The following is a 9895-nucleotide window of genomic DNA, read 5'->3' as shown; positions in this document are numbered from 1 at the left end:
GGACCCGAACATTTTTGTAAAAGTTCGGGTTCGGTGTTCGGCGATTTCTTGGCGCTTTTTGAAAGGCTGCAAAGCAGCCAATCAACAAGCGTCATACTACTTGGCCCAAGAGGCCATCACAGCCATGCCTACTATTGGCATGGCTGTGATTGGCCAGTGCACCATGTGACCCAGCCTCTATTTAAGCTGGAGTTACGTAGCACCGCACGTCACTCTGCTATGATCAGTATAGGGAGAGGTTGCAGCTGCGACGTTAGGGCGAGATTAGGCAGATTAACTCCTCCAAAAGACTTCATTCTGTGATCGATCTGCAGCTGTGGATCATTGAAGTGCTATTATTGACTTGCTCACTTTTTTGAGGCTGCCCAGAGCGTTTTTAGATCACTTTTTTTCTGGGGTGATCGGCGGCCATTTTGTGACTTGTGGTGCGCCAGCACGAGCTATCACCAAGTGTATTTAACCATCGATAGTGTGGTTATTTTGTGCTATATCCTAAATCAGCTGCAGGCTGAGCCTGTGTCACCGAAGTGCATTTAACCATCAACAGTCTGGTTATTTTTTGGCCATATACTACATCAGCTGCAGGCTGAGCCTGTGTCACCCAAGTGCATTTAACCATCAACAGTGTGGTTATTTTTTGGCCATATATTACATCAGGGGCAAGTTGAGCCTGTCACCCAGCGCCTAAAAAATAGACCTGACATTTCTATTCAACCAAATCTGCACAGTTTTAGCTGGTCAAGTTATTTGTAGTGACCGTAAAAGCAGACTTTTTGTTCTGGGTTGAAAAAGCATTCCCAAATTTGCCATTCTCAAAATAACTAGTTTGTGGTATTTGAGGCCTACTTGAAATCTATCCCAAAAAGAAAATCTTACATTGAAGGTATTGATAGTGTCATTCAGAAAAACCTAAGACACACGCTAGCGTGCTGATAGAAGTGTCATTCTGTGATTAAACCTATAACTGTCACACAGCGCAAAAAAAAAACAGGTCTCACATCTCTATTCAACCAAATCTGCACAGTTTTAGCTGGTCAAGTTATTTGTAGTGACCGTAAAAGCAGACTTTTTGTTCTGGGTTGAAAAAGCATTCCCAAATTTGCCATTCTCAAAATTGTGGTGAACGGGAACAATGAGGAAAACATCTAATAAGGGACGCGGACGTGGACATGGTCGTGGTGGTGTTAGTGGACGCTCTGGTGCTGGGAGAGGACGTGGCCGTTCTGCCACAGCCACACGTCCTAGTGAACCAACTACCTCAGGTCCCAGTAGCCAGCAGAATTTACAGCGATATTTGGTGAGGCCCAATGCCGTTCTAAGGATGGTAAGGCCTGAGCAGGTACAGGCATTAGTCAATTGGGTGGCCGACAGTGGATCCAGCACGTTAACATTATCTCCCACCCAGTCTTTTGCAGAAAGTGCACAGATGGCGCATGAAAACCAAGCCCATCTGTCTGTCACATCAACCCCCATGCATATCAGGGAAACTGTCTGAGCCTCAAGTTATGCAGCAGTCTCTTATGCTGTTTGAAGACTCTGCTGCCAGGGTTTCCCAAGGGCATCCACCTAGCCCTTCCCCAGGGGTGGAAGAGATAGAATGCACTAACGCACAACCACTTATTTTTCCTGATGATGAGGACATGGGAATACCACCTCAGCACGTCTCTGATGATGACGAAACACAGGTGCCAACTGCTGCGTCTTTCTGCAGTGTGCAGACTGAACAGGAGGTCAGGGATCAAGACTGGGTGGAAGACAATGCAGGTGACGATGAGGTCCTAGACCCCACATGGAATGAAGGTCGTGCCACTGACTTTCACAGTTCGGAGGAAGAGGCAGTGGTGAGACCGAGCCAACAGCGTAGCATAAGAGGGAGCAGTGGGCAAAATCAGAACACCCGCCGCCAAGAGACTCCGCCTGCTACTGACCGCCGCCATCTGGGACCGAGCACCCCAAAGGCAGCTTCAAGGAGTTCCCTGGCATGGCACTTCTTCAAACAATGTGCTGACGACAAGACCCGAGTGGTTTGCACGCTGTGCCATCAGAGCCTGAGGCGAGGCATTAACGTTCTGAACCTTAGCACAACCTGCATGACCAGGCACCTGCATGCAAAGCATGAACTGCAGTGGAGTAAACACCTTAAAAACAAGGAAGTCACTCAGGCTCCCCCTGCTACCTCTTCTGCTGCCGCCGCCTCGGCCTCTTCCTCCGCCTCTGGAGGAACGTTGGCACCTGCCGCCCAGCAAACATGGGATGTACCACCAACACCACCACCTGCGTCACCAAGCATCTCAACCATGTCACACGGCAGCGTTCAGCTCTCCATCTCACAAACATTTGAGATAAAGCGTAAATTCTCACCTAGCCACCCTCGATCCCTGGCCCTGATTGCCAGCATTTCTAAACTACTGGCCTATGAAATGCTGTCATTTAGGCTGGTGGACACACACAGCTTCAAACAGCTCATGTCACTTGCTGTCCCACAGTATGTTGTTCCCAGCCGCCACTATTTCTCCAAGAGAGCCGTGCCTTCCCTGCACAAACAAGTATCCGATAAAATCAAGTGTGCACTGCGCAACGCCATCTGTGGCAAGGTCCACCTAACCACAGATACGTGGACCAGTAAGCACGGCCAGGGACGCTATATCTCCCTAACTGCACACTGGGTAAATGTAGTGGCGGCTGGGCCCCAGGCGGAGAGCTATTTGGCGCACGTCCTTCCACCGCCAAGGATCGCAGGGCAACATTCTTTGCCTCCTGTCTCCTCCTCCTCCTCCTCCTACTCAGCTTCCTCCTCCTCTTCTTCCACCTGCTCATCCAGTCAGCCACACACCTTCACCACCAACTTTAGCACAGCACGGGGTAAACGTCAGCAGGCCATTCTGAAACTCATATGTTTGGGGGACAGGCCCCACACCGCACAGGAGTTGTGGCGGGGTATAGAACAACAGACCAACGAGTGGTTGCTGCCGGTGAGCCTCAAGCCCGGCCTGGTGGTGTGCGATAATGGGCGAAATCTCGTTGCAGCTCTGGGACTAGCCGGTTTTACGCACATCCCTTGCCTGGCGCATGTGCTGAATTTGGTGGTGCAGAAGTTCATTCGCAACTACCGCGACATGTCAGATCTGCTGCATAAAGTGCGGGCCGTCTGTTCGCGCTTCCGGCGTTCACACCCTGCCGCTGCTCGCCTGTCTGCGCTACAGCGTAACTTCGGCCTTCCCGCTCACCGCCTCATATGCGACGTGCCCACCAGGTGGAACTCCACCTTGCATATGCTGGACAGACTGACATGAAGACAGATTCTGCGCTGACATAAGGCCAGATTCTCTGTTACGGGACCGCTCTCCTGTCTGGGTGCCGGGGCCTAAATGTGTGACAGTGGCCTGTTCCAGTGGTGGGTGACGTGAAGCCTGATTCTCTGCTATGACATGAATACAGATTCTGCGCTGACATAAGGCCAGATTCTCTGTTACGGGACCTCTCTCCTCTGCCTGGGCCTAAATGTGTGACAGTGGCCTGTTCCAGTGGTGGGTGACGTAAAGCCTGATTCTCTGCTATGACATGAATACAGATTCTGCGCTGACATAAGGCCAGATTCTCTGTTACGGGACCTCTCTCCTCTGCCTGGGTGCCTGGGCCTAAATGTGTGACAGTGGCCTGTTCCAGTGGTGGGTGACGTGGAGCCTGATTCTCTGCTATGACATGAATACAGATTCTGCGCTGACATAAGGCCAGATTCTCTTTTACGGGACCTCTCTCCTCTGCCTGGGTGCCTGGGCCTAAATGTGTGACAGTGGCCTGTTCCAGTGGTGGGTGACGTGAAGCCTGATTCTCTGCTATGACATGAAGACAGATTCTGCGCTGACATAAGGCCAGATTCTCTGTTACGGGACCTCTCTCCTCTGCCTGGGTGCCTGGGCCTAAATGTGTGACAGTGGCCTGTTCCAGTGGTGGGTGACGTAAAGCCTGATTCTCTGCTATGACATGAAGACAGATTCTGCGCTGACATAAGGCCAGATTCTCTGTTACGGGACCTCTCTCCTCTGCCTGGGTGCCTGGGCCTAAATGTGTGACAGTGGCCTGTTCCAGTGTTGGTTGACGTGAAGCCTGATTCTCTGCTATGACATGAAGACAGATTCTGCGCTGACATAAGGCCAGATTCTCTGTTACGGGACCGCTCTACTCTGTCTGGGTGCCGGGGCCTAAATGTGTGACAGTGGCCTGTTCCAGTGGTGGGTGACGTGAAGCCTGATTCTCTGCTATGACATGAAGACTGATTCTGTGCTGACATGAAGCCAGATTCTCTGCTATGGCATGAAGAGACTGATTCTCTGCTGACATGAAGCCAGATTCTTTGCTATGGCATGAAGAGACTGATTCTCTGCTGACGTGAAGCCAGATTCTCTGCTATGGGACCTCTGTCCAATTGATATTGGTTCATTTTTATTTTTTTAATTTTTATTTTAATTTATTTCCCTATCCACATTTGTTTGCAGGGGATTTACCTACATGTTGCTGCCTTTTGCAGCCCTCTAGCTCTTTCCTGGGCTGTTTTACAGCCTTTTTAGTGCCCAAAAGTTCGGGTCCCCATTGACTTCAAAGGGGTTCGGGTTCGGGACGAAGTTCGGTTCGGGTTCGGATCCCGAACCCGAACATTTACGGGAAGTTCGGCCGAACTTCTCGAACCCGAATATCCAGGTGTTCGCTCAACTCTACTCGTGAGATTTTCTTGAGGTAGCCATTTAAAAGAGGTTAATGAGGTTTTCCAAAGTGGCCATTTTCTCCAATAGAGGTTCCATTGTTTTATTTTCCTTTTGTCTGTTTTGATAGATCTTCCCGTAGAGGAGGTTGCTCTATTTTTTGTATCCAAAATTGTGTCTTTTGCTATTTTAGTTATTAATAGTACTATTTTGTTTTTATTCTCTTTTTTCCTAGATGGGGATAATGATACCTACAGGAAGGACGAGTAAGTGAACCCCTCATTTAGCCCTCTCGGGGCTAGACTATTTAATAGGTAAATCCATTTAGTTTCTTCTTGTTGGAGTTTTTTGTCTATATCTCCTTTCCGTGGTCCTGATTTAACTTTCATCAGTCCCCAGAATTTAAAATCGGTGTCATGGTCATTATGTTTTTCTCTCATATGTCTGGCCAGGCTGGTGTCCTCTCCTGTATTAATACTACTCAGATGTTTTGATATCCTTCTTTTCAACTCCTGGATAGTCTTCCCAACATATAGCTTAGGGCATTCGCAGCTGATGACATATACGACCCCCTTTGTCTTACAATTGATGTAATCCCTGACTTCATAGTTTTTCCCATCCACTGGATTTGTGAAGGTTTTGGTAATTTTTATCCTACTACAAAAGGTACAGTCTCCACAGGGGTATGATCCATTGTGAGACAGCCATGTAGTTTTTTTAGCTGTTTGATGGGATTGATAATGGCTGTGAACCAGCTTTTCTTTTAAGTTTTGTCCTCTTCTGAATGTTATAGCTGGATATTTTGGTATTACTTGTTGTAGATCTATATCGGCCTGCAGGATATGCCAATGTTGTTTCAAGATTTTTTGTATCGTACTGTGTTCTGTATCGTACATTCCTATACACCGTATAATCCTCTCTCCCTCTTTTGTTTTTTTGTTTGTCAACAGGTCCAATCTTTCTGTCCTTCTGGCTTTGTTATACGCTCGATGCAGGCATTTTTTGGAGTATCCCCTCTCATAGAATCGTAAGTATAGTATCCTGCATTCTTTTTGGAATGCTTCCTCGGTGGAACAGTTCCGCCTGGCTCTGAGATACTGTCCCACCGGGATTCCTCTCTTGAGAGAGTCAGGATGGAAGCTTTGCCAGTGTAGCAGGTTATTTGTCGATGTTGCTTTCCGATGTATTTCGGTTTGGATTCTGCCGTCAGGTTGCAGGTTTATTTTTAGATCCAAGAAATTGAGGGTATTTTTATGTATATCGGCTGTGAATTTCATACCAATCTGATTGTCATTCAGTTGACTTACAAAATCATAAAATTGTGCTTCAGTGTCATCCCAAAAAATCAAAATATCGTCGATATAACGACCCCAAAATAATATGTGTTGCGTGTATCTTTCCATAGTGTCCCTAAAAACTATACGATCTTCCCACCACCCTAAAAATAAATTAGCAAAACTTGGTGCACAAATCGTGCCCATAGCGGTGCCGGTGACCTGTAAATAATATTTCCCATTAAACATAAAGTAATTGTGCTCCAACAAAAACATTAATAGTGAAATAACTAAACTATTGTGCTCATAGTACTGTGTCCCTTTTGTATTCAAATAATATTGTGTTGCTTGTATGCCAAGTTGGTGTTGAATGCTGGTATAAAGTGCCTCAACATCAAGACTCGCTATGAGTGTATGTGAATTTACTTGGATTTCCTGCAACCTGACGACAGTATCCTTAGTGTCTCTAAGATATGACGGTAGTGTTTTAACAAATGGAGAAATAACCTGTTCCACATACTCACTAATGCTTTCACATAAGCTTTGGTTACCTGAGACGATGGGTCTCCGTGGGATTGGTTCTCTTTGTTTGTGGATTTTCGGAATAGCATAGAAGGTTGCTATGGTGGGTCGTGGTCTGTACATGATTTTATACTCTTCCTTAGTAATTAGGTTACGGTCCTTGGCATTTTTGAGAAGTTTTTTTAGCTCTAGGACGTATTTTTCCGTGGGGTCTGTTCCTAGCTCCCTATAGGTGTTACTCTCATTGAGGAGATCCATTATCATTTGTTCGTAGTCTTTCCTTTCCAGTAGGACAATGTTTCCTCCTTTGTCCGAAGGTTTTATGACTAAGTTGTCATTATTCATTAGATCTTTCATAGCTATTTGCTCTTCTGTAGTTAAATTACTATACTTATTCCTTTTAGGGGCTCTGATTTTTTGTAAGTCCCTAGTAACAACATCCACAAACGTTTGAATGTTAGCGTATTTACCAAAAGGGGGGGTGAATCTGGACTTGGGAGTTAGAGTGCTAAATGGTGGACTGGGGGCTATTATTTCACCTTCTCCTTCTCTCTGCAGCAACTCTAATGTTTCAACTGCTTCCCTCTTGCGCTTTTGTGCTCTAATTTCTGCTTGCTCACTGGAATTAAATTCCTTATGCCGTGCTAGTTTCCTAGCGAACAAATTAATGTCCTTCACCCACAGGAAACAGTTGAAATGTGGTGCTGGGGTAAAGGAGAGACCTTTTTGTATCAGACTGATATGCTCTGTTGTTAGATTTATCTTGGTTTTATTGATAATCTGCATTGCCCCTTCATTACTTCTATTTGGTGCTGCACTTGGGTCTATACTCCCCTCTGTTGTCTGTGGTGCTCTTACTATCACATTCTTTGATTGTAGCCCCATTTCTCTCTGTCGCGTAATTGTATTCCCATTCCTAGTCCTAAAAAAAACCCTGTGTTACATTCTGAGGTTGTTGGACAGTATTTGTGGATACAGGTAAGGAGGATGATTGCGGATATTGTGGAAATTGTGAGTACTGTGCTTGCACGTTTTGCCCTGGGTCTTGATTTGTTGCCCATGTTGTGTTTCCAGTTGGATTTGGATTACTATTAGAGGTGGCGTTCCTTTGGGAGTTTTTCCTCTGTGAGTAAGGTAATTTATTTTTAGATTTTCGTTTAGTATTTCCTATTGTTTGAATGTTACTGCCCTCTATTTCAGAGGTTTCTGATTCAGATATGTCTGTGTACTCTCTCCAGTTCTCCTTTTGTCTAAACGGGAATCGCCCCCCTTGTTTTCTAGGATAAATGTTACCGGTATCGAAATCTTTTTCATCTCGATTGTATTTCCTATGTTTGCGTTCTTTAATCTCTCCCTGAAGGCTTTCTACGTTTTTTTGCAGCTTTTGTTCGTACTCCACAAATTCTGGTTTAGTTCTAAATGTTTGGATCTCCTGAATCTCTTTTTGTAATTGCGTCGTAATCTTTGCCAGAGACTTTTGTTCGTAGTCTAGCAGATACCCTTGCATCCGCAATGAGTTTTCTGTAAGGAGTATTTCCCACCCTTTTATAAATTCACTGTCCTCCTGATGGGTGTTAGGAGTGATATTAATTCTCATCCCTCTGTATACGATTTTTTGTTGGATGTACGTTTCTAGGCTAGCTGTTTCCCAGACGCCTCGGATATATCGTCTATACGTTTTGTTAATTTCTTTGAAGGCCTGAGCTACATCCAGACAGTCCACTGGTAAACTTTCAGTAGAGAACACCCTCCCTGCCTCTGCCAAAAACGCTTGAGCTGTTGTCGGATTTGAGAGAAAGCCTGCCATTGATTTTTCTCCTCACCGATTGAGGTGTACTGTTGTCCCTCCTGTAGGTTATCTCTCCCCAGGTATTGGGAAATTAATGGGATTTTGACCCTATTTTTTGAACTACAATTTTTGTACTTCCCCTTTAAGAGCAGGGATATGGTGTGTTAACCAACATACGCTACTACTAATGTCCATTTGGACTGAATATCACCAGTTTTCCTGCACCTACCTACTTAACTAAGACTTAACTTTTAATTCCTATTGTTTAATATTACTGGTGTGAATGACTAATTGGTTTAAAACTTTCAGTGATCACTGGCCTTTATATGTCACATAGACCACCTTGTCAGGGCTGTCACCTGACTGGGTTAGTAAGGTTGTTTTTAAAACATCTTTTGAGGCTCACAGCCCGCTTTACACTCACCAATAAAAGTTATATTTTAATAGTTATTGCTGATCTGGGTCAAGATTGGTATTGAGCCCAGTGGGGCTAATAGTGTTTGTGCTGGGCTCATGACTAGAGTTGAGCTAACACCTGGATGTTCGGGTTCGAGAAGTTCGGCCGAACTTCCCGAAAATGTTCGGGTTCAGGATCCGAACTCGACCCGAACTTCGCCCCGAACCCCATTGAAGTCAATGGGGACCCGAACTTTTCGGCACTAAAAATGCTGTAAAATAGCCCAGGAAAGGGCTAGAGGGCTGCAAAAGGCAGCAAAATGTAGGTAAATCCCCTGAAAACAAATGTGGATAGGGAAATGAATTAAAAAAATCAAAATAACCAATATCAATTGGAGAGAGGTCCCATAGCAGAGAATCAGGCTTCATGTCACCCACCACTGGAACAGGCCTCTAAGAGATATTTAGTCCCCGGCACCCAGACAGAGGAGAGAGGTTCCATAGCAGAGATGAAGGCCTTATGTCATAGCAGAGAATCAGGCTTCATGTCACCCACCACTGGAACAGGCCACTGTGAGATATTTAGGCCCCGGCACCCAGACAGAGGAAAGAGGTCCCATAGCAGAGAATCAGGCTTCATGTCACCCACCACTGGAACAGGCCACTGTCAGATATTTTTAGGCCCCGACACCCAGACAGGAGAGAGGTCCCATAGCAGAGAATCAGGCTTCATGTCATAGCAGAGAATCAGGCTTAATGTAACCCATCACTGGAACAGGCCATTGTCAGATATTTTTAGGCCCCGGCACCCAGACAGAGGAGAGAGGTCCCATAGCAGAGAATCAGGCTTCATGTCATAGCAGAGAATCAGGCTTCATGTCACCCACCACTGGAACAGGCCATTGTCAGATATTTTTAGGCCCCGGCACCCAGACAGAGGAGAGAGGTCCCATAGCAGAGAATCAGGCTTCATGTCACCCACCACTGGAACAGGCCATTGTCAGATATTTTTAGGCCCCGGCACCCAGACAGAGGAGAGAGGTCCCATAGCAGAGAATCAAGCTTCATGTCACTCAACACTGGAACAGGCCACTGTCAGATATTTTTAGGCCCCGGCACCCAGACAGAGGAGAGGTTCATTCAACTTTGGGTTGCCCCGCAATATAATGGTAAAATGAAAAAAAAAAGAGGATTGAATGAGGAATTGCCCTGGA

Source organism: Bufo bufo, chromosome 1, assembly GCF_905171765.1.
Source record: "Bufo bufo chromosome 1, aBufBuf1.1, whole genome shotgun sequence".
NCBI lineage: Eukaryota > Metazoa > Chordata > Amphibia > Anura > Bufonidae > Bufo > Bufo bufo.
The sequence above is the reverse complement of the archived record's forward strand: the minus strand, read 5'-3'. Positions refer to the sequence as shown.